At 32.7% G+C, this 23,844-nt stretch overlaps 1 pseudogene; it reads right to left on the minus strand.

Annotated features, from left to right (window-relative positions):
- Positions 1–825: 825 nt before the first annotated feature.
- LOC149567368 (methylthioribose-1-phosphate isomerase-like) lies at positions 826–6,870 on the minus strand (annotated as a pseudogene).
- Positions 6,871–23,844: the final 16,974 nt, after the last annotated feature.

Consider the following 23,844-nt stretch of genomic DNA (forward strand, 5'->3'; position numbering starts at 1 on the left):
AAAAAATTTCACTAATGTTTGGTCAATTTTTTTATATAATTGGTGGAAATTTTGACCAATTCTTGGTAGAAAACTATCAAGAACTGGTCGAAATTTCCACCAATGTTTGGTCAATTTTTTTTTTAATGCTATATCAAGCAATTGTTTCTTATCCAAGCCATTTAATTTGCAACCTTTTAAATCTCTACAAAGATAAAGTTGGAGCAAGAGAATTTTTCTTCTCAAAGGTGTCCTCTGATTGTCTGCTTTACAATTAGAGGACACCTTTGAGAAGAAAAATTCTCCTACTCCAACTTTATCCTTGCAGAGATTTAAAAGGTTGCAAATTAAATGGCTTGGATAAGAAACAATTGCTTGATACAACATGGAACAAAGAAGAAGATAAACATATAGCATGGACATGTATTCTTTGAAATGAAAGCATCTAATAATGTAAGCAAAAGCATAACTATTGAAGTGTAACATGCCTCATTATGCACTCTTGATATTGCCAAAGTTGACAAAAAAATTTTCAATTGTGAATAATGATATATTATGTAATCAAAGTAACAAAGGAATTTCATATTCATGACAATCGATTTCCAAATTATAGTATAGTACAGTACATAAGTTGAAGAAGAAAAGCATCCTAAACTGAACACCACTATATGAAAATTATGCATTTTATCCCACAAGAACTTCAACAATGGAACAACTACTTTTGAGGTTTACTTGTGCAGTCATTTTGCTCTTTTTAAGAATTTAATGATTGAAGAGTACTTCAGTTTCTTTAAATTGTTATGGAAATCATAGTTGCACTTGTCCAATATATCCTTTGTTTGCTCCTTAAGAAATGCTCTGTATGAACTCCTTTACATCAAACATAGAAGTTGGATCCTTCTTTGTAATGATGCCTTATTTTACACATCACATTTTAAATATTATACGCCAAAATATATATCATGGTTGCACTTGTACAATGTATGAAATGAAGAAAACCAAGTTCGAGATCAAATTGTTTTTTTTTTGAAATGATAGTTTATTCACAAAAGAGTAGATATGACAACAAACCTTTTCAATTATAATGGATGAGATAAGATTTGCAAGGGTAATATCAAAAGAAGGGTTCCAAATAGAAATCCAAGATGGAGCTACTTGTTGACCTTAGCCACCAAGAGCATGAGTTAGTTCTTTTGGTGACCTCTCTTCAATTATTATATACTCACCAAAGGAAATTGAGAGATCCACTGAGGTCAAAGGAGCAACTACATAAAATGGGATATGATGGTGGAAAGCTGAGAGTGCCATATTATATGTCCCTATTTTATTTGTTGTGTCACCTATGAAAATATAATACCAACTTAGCAAGCCTTCGCATACAAGAAAAAATGTTGTTGGAAAAATTTTGTTGGACAATCATCTAATGACATTTAATTTGATGAACATCAATTTCAAATATCAAAGCAAAGAAATTGCAGGATATTAATAGTAATTCTACATACCATTTGCTACAATCATATCTGCTCCTACAACTATAGCATCTACACAACCTGGCTGCTGCAATGCCGTTGCTGTAGAATCTACTATAAGGACTCTAGGTATGTGATCATGGACCAATTCATATGTGGTGAGACTTGATCCCTGAAAGAAATGCAACAAATCTTCGAGTCAATATAAATCTTGATATTGAAATCATACATGATAAATTTTTTCAGATATGGAATTTCAATAAAATGCAGAGTTGGATCAAAATGTTCAACACTTTTCATGTTTCATCAACTTTGAGGGATACAATAGGGAAGTTTCTTGGGAAAAATGCTAAAAAAAACTTATGTTGCTTTCGAAAACCAAAAATAGTAGCACAAGTAGCACTAGCTGAAATAAAATATTGTGAAGATTTCCACCTAATCTCTTCAATAATTAGTAAGCCTTTGAAATTGTCAACCATCAATACAATCTCTATGTTTAGAGAGGACCCTTGATCAAATAATTGCCAGAAAAGTCTCTTGACATCAAACGAACAATCAATTGGTAGGTGGAAATCACTACATATGCTAAAGTAGATGACTTTTTAAATTGAAATAATCTATGATAACTTTTCAAGTCAAAATTATTTATGATAATTTTTCAAGTTACATTAATTATTAGAATCTAGATACAAACAATACTAAACAATTTTCTTCAAGATTTTTGACATGAAGTGAATTCTTATAGAATAAAATATAGAGTTCGATCACATAAATTAACAAAGAACCATCCACAATACCTGGTTGAATGGTCTCATCTTTGTGTAAAAACTAGTCTCTAACAATCCCTTAAAATGAAGTGCACGAATCACACCAAGAGTAATACCATATCTAGCAGTTGCAAGACTGGCCAAACACATCACTAAGTTATGTTAGAATCATGTAGAGTTCACAAAGAAATGGATACATCAAACATATTATTGAAGTTCTGTCACACCTTACATTGTTAAAATGAGTCAAAATATTAATGTTCTGAGTTTTGTTGGTCTGGCATAGAATAAATTTAGCCCCATGTAAACTAATTGCTTTGTTAGAATTGACATCATCTATCAGTATTCCTTCAACAACTTCACTATAGGCCTATACTCAAGAAATTAAAAAATGCCATTAGAAATCTAGAAGTATATATATAGAAAATGATTTGACTTGAGTATACATAGATGATTAGACCTCATCAATACTTCATATTGTTACTAACTCAAAGTTCCTTCTTCATATTCCCCACCAAGTCCTCTATTGATCTATCATAGCCATTAGTTTCTACATTAAAAATTGGTGCAGGAGCACCAAGGTCATAGGCAAGACTCATGAAGTGCACTAAGGTCACTAATGGATCCTTGGGAGGGTTGGAAGACAAATGGCCTTCTAAGGTCATTAAAAATTGTAATGAGATTAATCATGGACATGTAATATTGTTTTGATCATAGATTGATCATATTGTAATCAAAGCTTTAATGTAAGCCTTGATGGCATTATTGAGTCTAAAAGGTACCTAGGGGTCACTCAGAATGGATTTTGGTTGATCTTAGGTTAGGTATTATTGGAATTGATCTATAAGGGTCTTAATAGATGTAATAAGGCTAATCAAGCCTTTAAATATTGCTACAGGCACTAAGAGTGCACAATATTGTAAATTACCTATAATGGAAAAATAGCCTAAAATGGGCTTAATGGGGTTAGTTGGGTTAGTAAAGGTTATAGGGTGATAAATGTTATCATTAAAACCTTTAGAAGTATTTTTTTTTTCACATTATATGTTTAGGTTGTCGAGTTGACAACTTTGTTGTTAACTTGGCAACAAATCTCTAAGTATTTTATGTTAGTGCACAATCAATTTTGATTATTGCAGACAGTTAGGGGAGTTAGTTAGAGGTTGGCATCAGTTTCCTAGAGTGTAGAGGTTTTTTTAGGGGTGATTTCATGTGAGTGAAAAAAAATCAAGGTTGATGTGTAATGGAATGAGGTTGTAACAATTTCAATCAATGAAAAAAAAAATTCTTTGCAATTTTGGAACTCACTATTTCATGGGTACAGTCTAATAAAAATGGCTTGTTTGAATGTTATTTATTGTGATCTCTACTTGAATATTATCTAGGAACATTCCCTAGTATTTAAAAAAAAAAATTCTTACTTAAACATTTCACTATTTTGTTGATTGGCAATAACAAGAACTTGACTAGTGCGGGAACAATCACTGGTTATAGGGTACAGTCAGCAGTAAATGTTTTGAAACCTCCTTAAAATTTGAGGCATTCCCACCACTATGCTAACTATGGTTTGGTGGGAGATTCCAATGATACATTGTGTATATAAGATGTGACTTTAACTGGAGGGAAGGGCACCAGTTGATGGGGAATAGGAAAAACACCTATTAAAGTCTAGTTTTTGAACCCTACACACCAACAACGATTGGTTAGATGGATCTCAATGAAGGAAGGGTATGTTTTATGGGTGATTATGTCTATAAGAAGTTAGTTGGAGGTGTTAGAATATTTATTGGATCTCTGTGTTGCAGGGAAGGGAGGTTTCAGTAAAAAAACCTAGGTTATTGGCCTTAGAAACAAGGGTTTGTTGATTCAGGAATATGGTGAGTGGTGAAACCTTGGGAGTTTGGAAATATTATGTTTTAGAAGGTCTATGAAGACTATTTCACACTTGGGAGTCCTAGAGTTAAGTGGGGTGTTGAGTTCCTTCTTTGGGAAAGAGCTAATTAAGGCTAGTTGAAGGGGTAGGTTGTGAAGGAAGTGTTCATGGTGCAGGAGCACACTCAAATTCATCCAAGGGATAAGATATTTTAACTCTTCATTTCATATTTGTAATAAGTCCAAGTTTGTAAGGCCAAGGGACACAAGGTGCATTATAAGCCTTGTCTCCTGACTTGGGTCAAATTGGACATTTATTTGCATTTTCATAATAAGAATAGGATCCTAGGATTTAGGAGGTTCTATTGGTTTTTTTAAAAACATGTTTCTAAACTCCTCTAATTAGTTCTTGGTTGGCATTTTTGGAGTTTACAACTTTTTGCATAAAGTTGTCAACTTGCTTAATTAGTGACTTTTTGTCAAATTACAAGTTTGTTGTACTAAGTGAAAAGACTACTCAAGAACCACTTTGTGGTTGAAAAAATTTATGTTTCCAATAATATGGAGGAGGTAATGATGTCCATAGGCAAGGAGACGAAGTGGTTGTACAATAGGGATTTTGGAATCAATAAAAAATTATGTTTCTACAAAAAAATGACAATTTTTTTTGGAATTTTAAGGACTTATTTCTAGGAAAGCATGTTATGGTTAGATAGAAGTCTAAGATAGCTTTAAAATGCAATTGGTTTGAAGTCTCTATCTATCATAAATCTCAAGTTATTGATATTTTTGTGTAGGTTGCAGTATTGTTGCCCACACCTAGGGCTTCATTATAAAATTGCTCATATCTTGAAACCCTACCATGGAAAAAATCTGAAAATTAGTGATTTTCAAGGTATGAGGATGTAATTTAATATTATTTTTATTTCATATACTGGAAATTTAGGCCGTGGGAGAAAAAGCTAAACCCTTGGGATATGCATTAAGATGTGACTGTCTTTCAATGTGCTATTAAGTGCATGGAAAGAGTTAGGGGTGGAATTTGCTCATGAAACCCAAGATTTTGTGTTCATTCATGATACTAGACATGTTCCAAGTGTTGAATTTGATTAGGAGGTTGTAAAAGGACCACTTCCTTTGTCTTGTAGCAAATTAGGCCTTGTCCCTAAAGTGGTTGTAAAAAAAGTTAGTGGACTTAACCAAAGGTTCTAATTTCTATATTTTGGAATATCATTTTGTAGGTGTCCAGGGTCATCTAGAACTAGTGGTGGGCTTGGAGTGATTTCCTAACCTTAATATCAATCTGATCCATCAATTATGATATTATCAAAACTTTCTCTCTAAGGACAACTTACATGCTGGAGGAAAGAACTATAACAAAATAAATACAAATCATCACATTTGATGACCATAAGTGTTCACTTACTGAGAGATAACAGTGGCAAGAATAGCTCTAGTAACACCTAACCTAAGAATGAGAATAAAAAGAGGAAACAATAGGGCATTCAATATGTTGCTGGCCCCTACAAAAGTTTTAAAAACCACACCTCAGGAACAAGCTTATGTGCATGCACAATTCAGTAATTTCAAAATTTATAATATGTGGACATTATGACAAAGTTGAAATAGTAGTCTAATGAAAGCCAAAGTGAATTAAAAATCAATGAGTGAGTTTGAAAGTGTAGGGAAATCAAGATACCATTTTGATTTATATTAGGATGCAAGAATAAAATACAATTTTAAATTTTAATGCAATTGCAAGGGGTACTGACAAGACCATTATATAGGGAAAAGATATAAATATAGATTAGATGGCATAAATACATAACAGAAGTAAAAGGAATGAATGGACTTGCCAAATTGTCATCTCATCTTTATAACCCACACAAAATGTAAAATATAAGTACCTCACTCTCAATGGTATCAAATTGTTTTCCTACGTTATAGATGTCAAACATATAACTATGGAGGAAGCAAGAGATTGTATAATCCAAACTGAGCATGCATTCACAAGAGCAAGAGTGGGTTTAAATAAAATGTATGAAGAAATAAGGAATAACCTAATAAGAGATCTCAATAGAAAACTATGAAAGGAGAATGTGGAGTCTAAATTTATGGTGTTGCTAAAGAAAAATAGAAATCTATTGCATGAGATCAGTTCCTAAACAAGCCTCTTAAAATGCTTCCCAATTTTCTGAAATAAAAATTGATATTGTTTCAATGACTTTTCCTTGCTTTAATATTGATCTTGTCATCTAAATAATGGAGATGTGTTGTTTCAAAAATAATCTTAATGGAATTCACTTCTGTTAATTTATAAAGTTACTTAGTTATCAGAATGCCATTTTCCGCATGTATAAGCTATCACAAATAATTAATGATCAAGTCATTTAACTAGCACTAGGTTGATATAAATATTGATACTCACTTGCCAGAATATTGTGACCACAAAACTTTGGCTTGGTTATGCAAACTCCATTAAAAAATCTACAAAATATATCTCTATATTATTAGCTTCCAAGGAAAAGTAAATGTTCAAGAATGTAATTATAAGTTGTAGACATTAAAAGGCATAAATCATCCACTTAAGAGAAGCCAATTAAAAACTTCCATCAAAATCATATCCATACATTTCCATCTACACCAAGGCTTAAAATGCTAGCTTCGTCAGGTCCAAACTTCACGTTGTATACTGCTAAATCATGTGCAGGCCAACCAGTTATTGGCAAGCTAGCATACATATATTTTACTTTGTCAAGTACACCATATCCAATAACTAACATTCAAGGACCACACGACACAATATTGAAACATCCCATGGTCAATAATTGATAGGAAATAGAATGGTAAGATTTATAAGGAAAATAACTAAAAGTATAAACTAGACATCAATTTTTGCTTAATGGAGACAAAACAATACGTTTATAAGGATGATTGGACAAGCTGTAAACTAGACTTGCTAATTTTTTCTAGAATGGGCAACAAGAAATTTTCTTTATACAATCAATTTTCAAATCTATTTCCATGCATATTGGACCAATGAACAATCCTCCTATGCTTCACATCAAAGGATACCAAACATATGGATTGTTCCATCTATTGTAGAAGATGCCAAAATTTTCCCATTATGGTTGAAATAGACAGAAGTAATTGTTGGTGGATCCTCACCTAGTGGAAGAACCATCTGCAAAAACCAAAATAGAATGTATTTGTTTAAGTAAATACATTAAATAGTATTTTTTATTTGGAACTACAAATACATTTATGTGAAGGAAATTGTAGAAAGGATGTTGTCTACCAAAGATTTCCAAGTCTTCATATTCCATGCTATTAGGGAGGCAAATCCCATTTTCTCAATGCCTTTATTGCCATGCTTGGAACCACAAACTATTTGTCACGCTGTGGAATACTTGACGCACAAGTTCAATGCATGTGTGTCCAGTTATTTTTGTATGAATGCAACATATCTAAAAGGTTTTTCATTTAACACTAATAAAAAACTATAAAGTTTCTGCTAATTCCTTATCTCTAAATTAGAATTTTAATCCAGTCTTTAAATGCTGAGAATGGTCTTCTAAGAATTCTAAATATTGATGAAGTTAACACCTATCTTGATGCAGATCCAATAATGAATAATCAACCTTTGATTGTGAGGGAGTATCTCTGATATAATTTGCAGGATATAGATGCTTAGAGGAGCAAATTTTATTGTAACTGTGTGTCCTCACTTTGCATCAGTAGCCTCCCTATATATCCTTCCTAAAGGGTATGTCCCTCAAAGGGACATAACCCTTCTTCAATAGAGGAACAAAGTGTTGGTGTTTCTTTCACTATAGTTGCACCATGATGGATTCCACAGCTAAAATTAGGGCTCTAAAGCAGGAGCTTAGCGAGACAAACCAAGGGCATCAAGGGGTAAATATATCTACTTGATATCAATGTGGTAGCAAATGATTCACTCATTTCAGAAAGAAACAATCCATTAGAGGCATGTAGTGTGTATACTACATCTACATAGTGTGTGTGTTTGAGGCCACCAAATATGAGGAATTGGTGCATGGTATTCAACACTTGAATCTGGAGTATCCTAGTGTCCCTGTTTACAAAATAAAGATGCTATGGTCATGAATGAGTCTGAAAGGAATGTTTTGCATGATGATGTTTTTGAAGGCGTGTATGGCTACTGCTAGCATAGATGGTATTTTCTCTTGTTCTATGGATGTTAACTTGTGTAGATTTAAGCTATAGATATTGCCTTGTCTACAACTTATTGTAATCTTCCTATTTACTTTTTATCAAGGTTTAGACCCCAATAGAGCTCTCAAGTAATTACCCCCTTGGAAAAAAAATAAATGTTCAAGCATTAACATGGTTGACTGTAAGGAAAATTATGAACTCCATCTTCATTTATAACCATAGATAGTACTAACATACAATGCATCAATACCATTAGAAGAGAAGCAATTTAACAAAGAACTGTCACTATAAGGGAATGATTTTTGAGCATCCCATAGATAATTTTTCAATTCTCTACATTATCCTTAATAAAACAAATATTTCCTATCACACTACAAAAGTAAACAATGTCTACTTTGATCTGTTAGAAAGCACATGCCTAAGCAGCAAAAAGTGACAAAGTTCCACTTCTAGCACCCACATCAACTACAATACGACCCAAAAAATCTATATAATTTTCTATAATAGTAGCATAGTAGGATCCTTAGAACAATAACAATGCATACGTATTCAATAGAGATACATCCATATGTATAGATGCGGAAAAAAATAGATGTGATTTTGCAAAAGTTAAAATCATGACTAAAAAAAATTGAATGTAGACATGCACAAAACTGAATTAAGGAATTTTTTTACTATATTATATGAAAAAAATGGTCTAAGACTCTAAATGTTTAGTTCTAAATAGCCAATAAAATTTCTTTAGTACAACCTGTGTGCACATAATCTTGTAACATGTTCTGCTGGCAAAGAAGTTGTCCATAATAATGGAAATACATTTTAGCTGACGATGACTCAATTTTCTTATCGAACTTGCTCTAGTTCAAAGGTGCATCACATGAACCATTGGCCAACTCCCTCCCTAAAACATTGCCACAATGTATCAAAATCAAGGAAATAACATTTTAATCAGCTAATTCTATTATTGCAATCAACTAAGTCCTAACACATTTTGAAACATCTTTAGTGGAGATGTGATAAAATTTAATAATGTGAAATTGTGTCTATTTAAACTTGAAATAATAGCCACGGGCTTATTAGTTGGTCTATTTCTTGTCAAATTTTTGTGGCAACCACAAGGAAAATTACTCACCATACAACATGTACCATATCAAAATAGAGAATTATATGCACATGTAAGCATAAATAAGGTAACAATTTTCTAGAAAAAAGTGCATCACAATCACTAGTAGTACAACTATAACACTAAAAGAATCAGTTTGTATAATAGTATATCAAAGCCAAAATTCAAAATTTTTGGTCTATTACAATTTGCACCTTCACTTTTAAAATAGTAGATAAAATCATTTTCTGGTCTAGTAAAAAAACCAACACAAACATAATTCAAAACAAACAAAAAAGATCAAGAGATAATAGGTAAAGGATCATTAAAAGAAATGATGCAATTGCCAAAGCAAACCACATTTAGAAGAGGAATTAGGAATGCTAGAGGAGGGCTGAAAACTTGCCATAAGTCTCACATTTTGAATATTTACTAGATTCTTGCATCATAAATATTGAACTATGTCCTATAAAGTCTATTCACCTTCTTGCCAAGATTTTAAAACTTTTTCATCCTCACTTAAATATTTTATTGTTTCCAAAATTACAAAATTATATGACTTATTTTCCAAACATATGCAACACATTGTCCTTCACACTTTAAAAACATATCTTTTAAACCACTAAAAATAAATTATATCATTAAAATTTCAAATTTTAAATGCACAAAGTTCCAAATTATTACAAACTTGGTGCTACTAGAAGATCCTCCTTTACCATATTTCCAACCCTTTGATGTTATTAGAAGAGTTACATACCTACTATTTAGATCATAGTACCTACTGTTTGGATCAGCAACCCTTGAGAGAGATTGACAAGGGAGTGGATATGCACAATATATTAGAGACCATTTTGTTAAATTTTGATAGAATGTGTTGAAGATGAAATTTTAAAGATACTTTTGGGTATCATTTTCAGCTAGAGACTTAAGGAAATCCTATATATGCCTTACCATTCAAGAACTAAGTCTTGTATTTCTAAAACTATATATTTTTTCTCAATGAATGTCACAAACACCAGACTTACCTAGATCTATGAGAGGCGGTTAAGCCATGTCACAAACCCAAAAGGAGGTGCTGACCACCAAGTCAACAATCTCCCCCTCAATACCAACTAAGGGTTCCACACCAATGAAATGAAGGAGACCTCCTGAGATTCAAACTCATGAGCCAAGGCTTTGATACCAATTATTGGTGTAGTGCCTGCCCCTAGTTCACATTTTGTTATAATTGTTGAACTCTTTTAGAGCTAGTTTTATGTTGTTGGTTAGCAGCATTCTTTTGAGATTATTAGATATTGTGCTATGAATTCAGTTGATATGTGATGAGATTACTTAGACTTTACATTTCATGTATGTATGATGATTATTTTTAGTGTTTGCAGTTATTAATGATGATTAGTAAGATGATTTATTATCATATGTGTTTTATTATGGATACTTACCCCATACTTGCATGTGTATGGTGTGCGTGTTTGCTTTGCATGTTTGCTTTTGTATGGCATGTCTGATGTGGTTAAGGAAGGGAGTTGTAGTCACCTGCTAGTCAGGATCTACACAATGCACCACATCCTGCCATTGCCTGTTTAGTTTAGTATATTGTGCTTGTACATGCGTGGTTTTTATGCAGGTTGCAAGTACTGGGTATCAACTTCCCTGAATTGCTAGGATGAGCGCACCCTATCACATTATCTCAATGATAAGAGAGGGGAGATAAATTCTCAAGTCCAAATCCCAACCCTTTAAGCCATTTGTCCTAATTGAAAATTAGGACAAGTATCTGAGTTGAGTACCCTCCGAATACATTGGATAACGTAATTCGTGATATTAACCCTTGGTTTGATTTTGTATGTATTTTGGCTATGATGGATTTTTATATTTTATTCTTGTGAGTCTTTAGTGTATTTTCTATTAATTAAGCCTAATTAAAAGATTTAATTAATAGTTTAATTAAATAGAAAATTAATATGGTATTTTAGTATTTATTTTATTTAATTAATTGAGAAATTAATAAAATAAAATAATTAAATTTGAAAATAAAAGTTAAAAGTTTAAATTTGGAATGTGACAATATTTATTTTAATAATAATATATTTGGAGCTCATTTTTAAATAAATGACTAAATAATATTATTATTAAAGCTAATAAATATTTTAGCAATTAAGTTTTGAAAAATAAAATTTAAAAGTGGAAAATATATTAAAATTATTAAAAGATTCTAGATTTCATGTGCTTAAAATATAAATATATTAAGATTGAAAAGTGGAATTATAAAAGTTAGTGCATGAGATTTAATAAATAAATAAATAAAATTGAAAAGAGTAAAAGTAAATATTAAATTAATTAATGTGCATTATTTTAATATTTGCTCACATAGGAGTTGGCAAATTCTCGAGAGTTGTCATGTAAACAACACTGGAGTTTGCACTCTAAGAATGCACTAGTTGTCTACACTTAGGAGTTAGCATTTTTATTTGAGCACATGGTGTCTACAACCTTAAGACTCATCTAGAAGGTTGGAGAAGGCTCATGCTTGGTTGTCATGCTTATCTTCTAGTTGTTTCTAGAGACACTCTAGATGCATCTTAGAGGCCTTTAAATAGAGGCTCTCCTAGTATGTTTGGACAAGCTGAATGGAAGCTACAAGCTACAAGGTTCAAGCTAAAATGAAAGCTTCAAAGCTTACATTCATTGAGAAGATCATATTCTTCTACATGTTCATATATTTTTTACATGCTTCTATGCTTCTTCTAGCACTTCTAATCAGTTGAAGGATTCGGTTGGCTTGGATCTTGGAGGAATTGCGAATGATGGAGAAGGAAGGGATTTTCTATAGACTTTTGAGGCATGGCAAATTTAGCATCAGTGTCCAGGTGCACTAGTGATATTAGCATACTCTCTTTGCACTATTTCTCTTCCTGTCTTTATCGTGTTTGTTATATGTGTCTGAATACTCTCTATGATTGAATCTACAATTTAAAATTGGAATCTAGATATTTTATTTGGTTGAGAAGAAAACAATAGAAAAACCCTAGTTTCAAATGAGAAAGAAATTAGATCTTAATCGGGTTTGGGTTCAAATTTATATTGTGAAATTAGATAGACAAGATTTGAAATTAAAATAGAAATTCTAAGTTGAAAATTTGAATGGTTAGATGTAATCTTTCTATCAAATTATATTTTCAGATGTGTATGGACAAACCTATTAGATGGATGAACGGGTAAATTTAGAGAACAATTATCTTTTAGGAGAAATTTTTAATTCATCACAAATTGCCCTATCGATGCCCCTCGGATAGACTCAAACTCAGTCATTCATAACTTTTTATTGTGATCAAATTTGTTCGATTGCTCCAATTAGAATTGGCGCAACTTAGCCGTCTCCAACATATTTCATTTTCAGCCCGATCCAATGGTTCATTAGGGAGATATGGCCCTCGTACTGGGACTATTTTATTCAAAGATAGATATTTCTCTATTTCCCATAACCAAGAGTTCTTTATGCTTGAACTTCACAAAAATAATATATCAAAGCATGGAATGAATTAAAGATATTATTGCAATCTTTCTTTAGTAGAATCTTACTTTTGTGCATTAGTTTTATATGATTTATTAACTAATCTAATTTAATTAAGATTAGTTAATAGTAGAAGAAGTATAATTAATCTATTTATCAACCAACATAAGAGGTATTTAGTTGAGATATTAATATTGGAGATTTATTATAATTTTTATTAGTAAAGTAATAATTTGAACATTGATGGAATGATACATAGTTGACTCTTAATGAACAAAACTATTATCAGCTAATAATCATGTAGTTATTGACATAGCTACTAGTTAATTTAATCGTAAAATTAATTAGATTTAATTGATAATAGAGTTTTAATTGTTTTATCAAGGGAATATTAGTATTCATTGAAAGTATCACGAATGTGGTCATTATAGATTTATTAATAAGATTCCCAATATAGCTTGTTATTAGATATTAACAAATTATTATTATTGAATTATTAATAGGATCATTTGAGTATTGAATTATAGTTGACTTTTATCTTATAGAATTCTAGTTAGTTATTAGTCAACTGATATTAATTGGAACGTTGCTATGATTATGTAATTATTAATTAAATCAATTAATGAGAGTTAATTAGATTTAATTAAGTTATGTAATAGAGATTTATTTGATATAATTCTTTTAACAAGATTGTAGATTATCTATATTGAAGTTGATAAGTTTTATGACTTGAATTATGACCTTAGATATTATATGGTTGTCAACAACGATAACGATTAAATTAAAAGACTCAAACTTTAGTAATACTTAATTAAGTTTCTAATTGAAAACTATTAAAATGTAATAGGTCGTGGATGGTGTACCTATGTTAATTGATCATTCTAATAAAGTTATAATCTCTTATTCAAGAATGATAATTGGTCCTCTTATAATATAATGAATAATGATCCTAGAAAAGTTAAAAGGTTAATCAATTAGAATATGGATCATGGTTAAATATAGAGAATAATTTAATTAAAGGTCAATGATGATCAGTTTAGTGAATATTTATCCTTAAGTTATTCTTAGAATGTAATTCTTAGTAATGGAAGGATAATGCTATCGGGGAACAAATGGGTTGACTTGTAGGTCAAATGATGAAACTTAAGACACTTGAAAGTATACTTGCAAACAGAAAACTGGAAACCCCTACACATTATTCTATATGCTTCTTGTTTTGGGTTTTGGGTTGACTAGTGTTGACCAGTCTTAGGTTGTTACTAGAGGCTCGGGGGTTATGAGATATGATGGCATGTTGATCTTATTTGGTCTTGATCTTTATAAGCCCAACCATGGTTATGTGATCATATGCTCTATGAGATGCTTGTAATTACTGATTTTTATTGTTCATCAGTCTTCATGTGTGAAGCTGAGATGTATATGTATCTAAGACACTTGAGCTAATCATTTTTGAGTCATCGATCAGTTATCCTTGGATTATTTTCTAGTTGCCATGATGGGACTGAAATGTGGATTTATATCTTGATGATGTCATATTGTGACATGTTTGACTCAACCATTTTGGAATCTTCGATCAGTATGATTTTGGGATATACTTTGGTTATTGAGAACCAATAATACTTATGATTATCAGTGATGCCTTCACTTGCCAATAGAGAACTGTTGTGGTCATAATTTTCTATGGATGCTTTTCCAGATGCTCATGGAGATTTGATGATTCTTATTTTAGAGATTTGATGATTCTTATTATGGATATTTGATGCTTTTATGCATATTTGATGATTTTATTATGGATTATCTTTTGTGATTTTGAGATTTATGATTTCATGAGCTTAGGGTAGGTAATCTACTTGTAGTGTCAGGAAGTGGTTTGCAATGGGGGCTAGGGCTCTAAGTGGCTACTAGGGTAACTCATTGTAAGTTTGGTTAATAAGTGATAACATTTACACACTAAATGGGGATTAAATAAACCTAAAAAGATAATTTTTTTGATGTTCTCGCCCATGCCTTGTGCACTTGTATAGGCTAGGATGGGAGTAGTGAGAGCGCATGGTTGCGACCGTGCATTCCATAGTATGCCTCGTCAGTATGAGAGGATACTAGTGGCCGCATGAGATCAGTATGGACCCATGGAGTTTAGCTAATTGCCAAGGTAACTTGTACGTGATAAATATGATGACACTTTTTCGCTTGCATAGTAGGTTTTCTACATGTCATTGTATGCCTCTGGAATTAGATGTCAGCTTTGTGTGATGGAACCTTTGAGTTAGTATACTTTTAGGATTCGTGGACTTAGAGAGTAATTATGCTATGTGTTTTGGATAGCCTATTTGAAACTTGAGTTTATCTCCTCAGCACAGTGGGAGTGGACCACTTAGGTTCCACAGGGTCGGGTGGTAGTATATTTTTACTCTTATCATTTGAGATCTGTCTGAGACACCGTGGCTGGAGTATTCTTGGTTGGTATTTATTTTCATTATGTTCTTGGATCATTATGATTGATGATATACCTTATGATGGATTTATTTACTGGTATGTTTCTTATATTGGTGTTTTGCATATGTTAGATGATGTACTTTATGCTTTACTTTGCATGTTAGTAGGATGTTTTAGGAGTGACATTCCTACTATGTTTATACCAATGATCTTTTCAGTGCTTTGGAATGTTATGCACGGAGGGATGGATAGGATCCACAATGGTCTAATGATTCTATTAATGGTTGGGAGGAACCGTGCACTTAGTTAGTTATGTCTGTGATATATGGTTATCTTTTATAATGGGTGTTTATATCTTTTATGATGATGTATCATGTATGACATGTGGTTTCATTTACTGCATCGTGGATTGATGTTAGATGATGATATTCTTTATTTACATGGATGTTTATTATTTTAATCCTTTCATAACTTGTATCATGTACAGTGGATGATTGAGTTAAACTAAAATGTAGTTACCAAAAGGACACTTGTATATTGTTTAGGAACATTGGGTGTATCATTATTATTTCATAAGAATGTGATGTTAGATGAATGGTTGATTTAGATGTAATTCAACATTAAGGGATCCTTAAGGAATGTGATCTATTATGTTATGTTATGTGTACTTTTATTCAAATTATTTCTATTGCTTCCGCAAGTGTTGTGAATGGTTTATCTTTCATGTTTTTAAGAAAAAATTGTTGGGTAAACTTAGTAAATTTTTTTGGATCCCTTGGCGGGGCATTACATTTGGTATCAAAGCCTGAGTTTCAACATTGGGAGCTCTGGGTATATTTGGAATGCCACTAGTCATGAACTAGTTGAACAAAAATGAAAACTTTGAACTATCATGTGTATCTTTTTCAAACTAAAAACTTGAAACTAGATGAACTGAAATAGAACTTAAAACTATTACTTGCATATTTTTCATACTTCAACACTTAGCTTTCAAAATTAAAAATTTTACTTAAACCTAAACGAGGACAAAACTAAAAATTGAAACATATTCTAGTTGTAAAACATGTATCTTTTATCTATATTGTGAGGTAGTATGTCCTTGATTATCTTTGCGAGCATTAAGTTGCTCTTGTTTAGAATGTATTAAGGGATCTATTTTAGTAGTTGTTAAAAAAATGAATGTTGGATCAATATGATTTTCGATTTACCATTAAACCAAAATCATATTGCTCTAAGTGTGTTGTAATATCCCCAGTAGAATCATATTCTCCTGTAGGGAGGAAAGGGTTCAATGGGACCCGCATAGTGAGTATCTTAGTTTTTCATTCTTGTAGGCTTCCAAGAGTAAGCCTAATCCTAGGGGGGGAGGATGTAGTGCCTGCCCCTAGTTCACATTTTGTTATCATTGTTGAACTCTTTTAGAGCTAGTTTTATGTTGTTGGTTAGCAACATTCTTTTGATATTATCAGATATTGTGCTATGAATTCAGTTGATATGTGATGAGATTACTTAGACTTTACATTTTATGTATGTATGATGATTATTTTTAGTGTTTGTAGTTATTAATGATGATTAGTAAGATGATTTATTATCATATGTGTTTTATTATGGATACTTACCCCATACTTGCATTTGTATGGTGTGTGTGTTTGCTTTGCGTGTTTGCTTTTGTATGGCATGTCTGATGTGGTTAAGGAAGAGAGTCGTAGTCACCTGCTAGTCGGGATCTACACGATGCACCACTTCCTGCCATTGCCTATTTAGTTTAGTATATTGTGCTTGTACATGCATGATTTTTATGCAGGTTGCAGGTACCGGGTATTGACTTCCCTGAATTGCCAGGATGAGCGTACCCTATCACATTATCTCAATGATAAGAGAGGGGAGATAAATTTTCAAGTCTAAATCCCAACCCTTTAAGCCATTTTTCCTAATTGGAAATTAGGACAAGTATCTGAGTTGAGTACCCTCCGAATACGTTGGATAACGTAATTCGTGATATTAACCCTTGGTTTGATTTTGTATGTATTTTGGCTATGATGGATTTTCATATTTTATTCTTGTGAGTCTTTAGTGTATTTTCTATTAATTAAGCCTAATTAAAAGATTTAATTAATGGTTTAATTAAATGGAAAATTAATATGGTATTTTAATATTTATTTTATTTAATTAATTAAGAAATTAATAAAATAAAATAATTAAATTTGAAAATAAAAGTTAAAAGTTTAAATTTGGAATGTGACAATATTTATTTTAATAATAATATATTTGGAGCTCATTTTTAAATAAATGACTAAATAATAATATTATTAAAGCTAATAAATATTTTAGCAATTAAGTTTTGGAAAATGAAATTTAAAAGTGGAAAATATATTAAAATTATTAAAAGATTCTAGATTTCATGTGCTTAAAATATAAATATATTAAGATTGAAAAGTGGAATTATAAAAGTTAGTGCATGAGATTTAATAAATAAATAAATTAAATTGGAAAGAGTAAAAGTAAATATTAAATTAATTAATGTGCATTATTTTAATATTTTCTCACATAGGAGTTGGCAAATTCTCGAGAGTTGTCATGTAGACAACACTGGAGTTTGCACTCTAAGAATGCACTAGTTGTCTACACTTAGGAGTTAGCATTTTTATTTGAGCACATGGTATCTAGAAGGTTGGAGAAGGCTCATGCTTGGTTGTCATGCTTATCTTCTAGTTGTTTCTAGAGACACTCTAGATGCATCTTAGAGGCCTTTAAATAGAGGCTCTCCTAGTATGTTTGGACAAGCTGAATGGAAGCTACAAGCTACAAGGTTCAAGCTAAAATGAAAGCTTCAAAGCTTACATTCATTGAGAAGATCATATGCTTTTACATGCTCATATATTTTCTACATGCTTCTATGCTTCTTCTAGCACTTCTAATCACTTGAAGGATTCGGTTGGCTTAGATCTTGGAGGAATTGCGAATGATGGAGAAGGAAGGGATTTTCTATGAACTTCTAAGGCATGGAAAATTTAGCATCAGTGTCCAGGTGCACTCGTGGTATTCACATACTCTCTTTGCACTATTTCTCTTCCTGTCTTCATCGTGTTTGTTATATGTGTCTGAATACTCTCTATGATTGAATCTACAATTTAAAATTGGAATCTAGATATTTTATTTGGTTGAGAAGAAAACAATAGAAAAACCCTAATTTCAAATGAGAAAGAAATTAGATCTTAATCAGGTTTGGGTTCGAATTTATATTGTGAAATTAGATAGACAAGATTTGAAATTAAAATAGAAATTCTAAGTTGAAAATTTGAATGGTTAGATGTAATCTTTCTATCAAATTATATTTTCAGATGTGTATGGATGAACCTATTAGATGGATAAATGGGTAAATTTAGAGAACAATTACCTTTTAGGAGAAATTTTTAATTCATCACAAACTGCCCTATCGCTGCCCTTTGGATAGACCCAAACTCAGTCATTCATAACTTTTTATTGTGATGGAATTTGTTCGATTGCTCTAGTCAGAATTGGCGCAACTTAGCCCTCTCCAATATATTTCAATTTCAGCTTGATCCAACAGTTCATTAGGGAGATATGGCCCTCGTACTAGGACTATTTTATTCAAAGATAGATATTTCTCTATTTTCTATAACCAAGAGTTCTTTATGCTTGAACTTCACAAAAATAATATATCAAAGCATGGAATGAATTAAAGTGTTGGAAATATTCAAGATATAACAAGTTATTGAGAGGGGAGGGGTGAATCAGTAATAATACAACTTTTAAGTTAATTCAGCATAAACTAAAAAATCATTCATTCACCTAATCTGATGCATGCAAGAGATAAATAAATATTCATAACACATATGCACAGAGATTTTGGTGACCCAGAAACCTTCCAAAATAGAAATTAAAACTGGGGTGGGGATGAAACCCACAAAGCTTCTTTTCTATAGTAGGAAGTTAGCCAGTTAAGGCATATAATGATCACTTCTAGTGATCTGCCCTGTTAGGAGCAAAGAGGATTGCTAGATCCACCTTGTTAAAGGATTTAAAACATACTTTACAAGTATGCACTCTGTTAGGAGATTTATACAAAGACTATTAAGTCTACCTTGTTAGAGGATTTTAGATGATTCACCTGTTAGGATGAACCAATCAGATCTACATATACCTTGATTAGATCCTTTGCAATAATCACCTCTTGTGATTGATGAAATCTTTACTGCACCTTGTGAACCTTGCTAATATACTGCTCTACTACTGAATTTGCATCTGTCTCTTGTATCAAAATATATTCATACATGTCTCTTATCCATTACAATAATTACAACTCTATATTATATACTATTTCAGTAATTATAGATGCAAGGTCGGCTGAACACAAGTAAAAAAAATATAACTGAGTCGGCCAAATAGTAAAATAAACTCGGGTTCTTCAGACAGACTTGATGACCTTCTGATACATGGCATCCACTACGTTACACGACATCATCATGCACTTGGTAGAGGTAGGGTCTCGGTTCATACTAGTCATACAACATTGCCTGGAACTCGGTAACCATTGGTGACTCAGTAGATATAGTGTCACTCGGTAAAAACTAATTTCTTTGTTAACCGACTGAGCTTGATTAACATTGAGTCCTTCTTCACTCGGTCAATACTGAGTCCATCTTTACTCGGTTAACACTAAGTACATCTTCACTCGATTAACTCTGCGTCCATCTTTACTCGGTTAACACTGCTTCTATCTTTACTCGGTTAACACTGCGTCCATCTTTACTCGGTTAAAACTGTGTCCATCTTTACTCGGTTAAAACTAAGTGCAACTTCACTCGGTTAACACTAAGTGCAACTTTACTCGGTTTGAACTATGTCTTTGACGCTCGGTTTGAACTGTGTCTTCGACACTTGGTTTGAACTGTGTCTTCGACGCTCGGTTTGAACTATGTAATGAGTGTTGTCACTAATGGCAAATACCTTTATGCCAACAATCTCCCCCTTTGGCATTAGTGACAAAAAAAATTATGAATCAAAGTTTATGTGCAAAATAAAAATGATATACAGTTCAAAATTGATCTTTTTGCAAATCTTGCAACATATATCCTTTTATTTACATATATCTCCCCCATACAATATGTACAGTATTTATAAGTCAATACATCTATGTTTTGCACAGTTAGCTCTTGAAGTCTATCTCCCCCTTTTTGACAATAATGCCAAATAGTATATATTTACATAGAGATTCCAAAATGAGAGATAAATTCTAAATGTACCTTGAGAATAAGAGCCAAAGTCTTATCCCAATTTTCTTGCAAAATTTTGCTGGTGGAGAGTGCAATTTGAACTTCTGTAGAGAGTTCAATCATGTGATCTACAATAGAGAAGTTGTTATCATGGATCAATGTTTTAGAATGAGCAATATGCTTCTGCATTGTGTCCATGACACGAAGGATCATATTCTGGATGTTAATCAGAGTAGACCTGATCCTTGCTTCCTCTCTTAGCAATTCTGCTTGTTTCTCTGACAAAAACTTTATTCTCAGATGATGGGATGAACTTGCACTGTGGTCAGATTGCAGCATTTGGGCACTGACCTTCATATCCGCATCAATTTTATTCAACTTTTCTCTTATTTCCTTAGTAAACTTGGTAACATCACAGAGTTTGCCAAAAAGTGAAGTTACATTATTAAAAGAATGTTCAAAATTACTCAAAATTGTAGACAATTCTACCTGTTTTACAACAATATGCTGAGCAATGTGCTCAAGCACCTTATTGTCAAATTTCTTCTCTGCCTTTACAATCAATTTCTCTTGGCCGGAGCTGTCCTCATTAATTTTATATACAACCTCTTCTAACTGAATCAAAATGTGTTGAGTAGAATCTACTTCAACACCTATAGCATATGTTATGATATTCTTAGCATTCTCAATAATGCTATATTCCTGGTCTCTCTCATGCCTCAGCTATTTTTGCCTAGCTTTCTGCTCTAATAGCTGACTGAGCATTCTCATTTCATTAACTGATGCAGTATCTAGATCTATCTTAGGAATGAAAATGTCCTTATCCAGATCTATTTCCTCATCCACTTCCTTACTGGAAAACATGTATCTCTTTGGTTTTTCTATAGTGACTGCACCTTTGCCCTTTGAAATTGCAACAATAGTTGATGATGCTGGACTAGCTGACAAAACTGGAATAGGACTAACTAGAGAAAGACTGAGAGAAGTGCTAATAGTATCAAAAATTGGTGTTGCTCCCAAAATTTCTGTATAGGATGGAGTGGGAGAACTAACAGTTGCCAAAATTGGAGTAGGAGAAGTCAAAATTGTAGTACCTATAGGTACACTTACTGTACACTCTGCAGTAGAAGTTGATATACTTGAAAAACTTACTGTTGTGACTGAGGATAACTTGGTCAAAGAAGGTGGCTGCAACTTGGTTAATGAAGTGGTAGACACTTGCATAGATGGTACCTAGAGCTGAGAGGAGACAGGTGAAGATTGATCAATTGATGAGGCTATTGAGCTCACAATCTCACCAGTAGAAGATATCTCCATAGTTGATGTACCTGTTTTAGGTGGAGAGTGAGGAAGAGATGCAATGACTTCGGCTGCAATTATTAGTGGATCTTCTTCCTCCTTAGCTTGTTCTACTTCTTCCTTCATTTCTCTTTCAGCTTCTTCCTCAACTTCTAACATTAATGATTGCAGGTCTTCAGGAATGTCTTCAATGTCATCACCACCACCATCATCATCATTATCATCACGGTTGTCACTGTCCTTGATTTCAACAGTATCATCACTAGGTTTGTGTAGATGATAGATTTTTTTCACATGTTTGTTGCATCATTTACTATATGCTCAATTTCTTTGACAAGTATCAAACAAGTGTGGAATCTAATCATCATGTTACCTTCATGGTCTTTCAGTGATTTCTTCACTTCAACATCGGTGAGACTCGACAGGAGATTCCTCAGGGTCTGCTCATAAATGTCTTTGATAGTCTTGGTTGCAGCTTCCCATCTTTGTTGCAACCTCTCCAATAGCTCTTTGGAGATCTGAGAGGCTATCTGGTTTGGGGAGTATTTCCATTTACCCATTTTGTTCAGTACCAGTTCCTCAATCTGCATTTTCTCCTGTTCTATTCTGGTTTCAAACTTCAATGCTTTGAAGTTTGTGAAGCTAGCTCCTGCATCTAATTGCTTCAATCTTGCCTCAAGGGTGAGTAGAGGCTTAACAAGTACAGGTTCCTTCTTTCCCTATCTTGTTCTCCTGGAGAACATTGTAGTAGTTTTCTTTGTAAGTTTGGTGATAGTCACCTTACCTTTCTTTCGTTAAGGCTTTTCTTCTTTTTCAAAATCGGTTTCCTCCTCTTCTTCATCTTCTTCTCTCCCTTCTATTATCATGAGAGGGCCAACATTTGTTTTCAGTTTGGCTATGCTCCTCTTTCCTTTGCTAATGGCCTGAGGGATTTTAACTTGAAGCTCAATTCTGACCTTAGCTTCATCATATGTTCCAAAAACTGGTTGCCTTGGGTCTACAGGTTCATTTACCAGTGCTTCTATGATGTCCCTGGTTTCATCAATATTTACCTCATAGGGAAGAGGTTTCACCCATGCTACCCGAGGCTTGACTACCTGTATGTATACCTTGTCACAGTCTACCATGAAACATACATCTTCCTTGTACTCTTCAACAAGTCTTGGAGGAATTCGAAACCTATTGTTCATTCTTTCCTTAAATTCTTCAAAATAACTATCCAAAACACTGTCAAAATTTTCACCTAATTCGGCGATGAATTCATTAATTTGATAAAGAATTGGGATATCCTTTTTCCATACTATTGATCCTTTAGATGGAAAGGACTTTAGAATATAGAAAAAAAAACAAATCAAAAGTGAACCAAATTTATAGGAGTTGTTCTTGGAAGTCCTTATGCTTTCCATATTTTTATTGAATTGGGACAAAAGCAATTCTGATAAATCAAACTCTACATTCTTCTTTACTATTTTATATGCCAAATCCATAGCTTCACAGGATACACTGTTTGGAAGGCTTGAATTGTAGATTTTATGAGCAATGACATGAATGCCAAATCTCAATTCAACATCAGTTATTGTATTGAGCTTAAGTCCTCTGCCATCCCATTCTGCTTGGGTTAGTCTCTGCAATTCTTCCTGACCTAGGGTTTTGGTAGTCTTGGCTTTGCTCAACATGGGGAGTCTAGTAATTTTACTAATCATTTTCTTAGTGATAGGTACTGGTTGCTCTAACCACAATTGGCCATTGTGAACCTGATTGAGTACATACCTAACCCATTTTACTTGAAATTTCCTTGGCAAATGCGAAATGTGGGTTAACCCTTTTGTTTCAAGATGTTTATGTTCGAGTTTCAAGGTTCCATCTATGCTCATTTCACCTAGGGCATTGTCAATTTCTAGGTTTCCAAGTTCTTTAATGGAACACTTGAAATGAGAGCGAATGTCATTAATAAGAAGTACCTTTGTAGGGA

The sequence above is a fragment of the Cupressus sempervirens genome, chromosome 3 (genome assembly GCF_028749045.1).
Source record: "Cupressus sempervirens isolate cs-2001-9-10 chromosome 3, ASM2874904v1, whole genome shotgun sequence".
Classification (NCBI taxonomy): domain Eukaryota; kingdom Viridiplantae; phylum Streptophyta; class Pinopsida; order Cupressales; family Cupressaceae; genus Cupressus; species Cupressus sempervirens.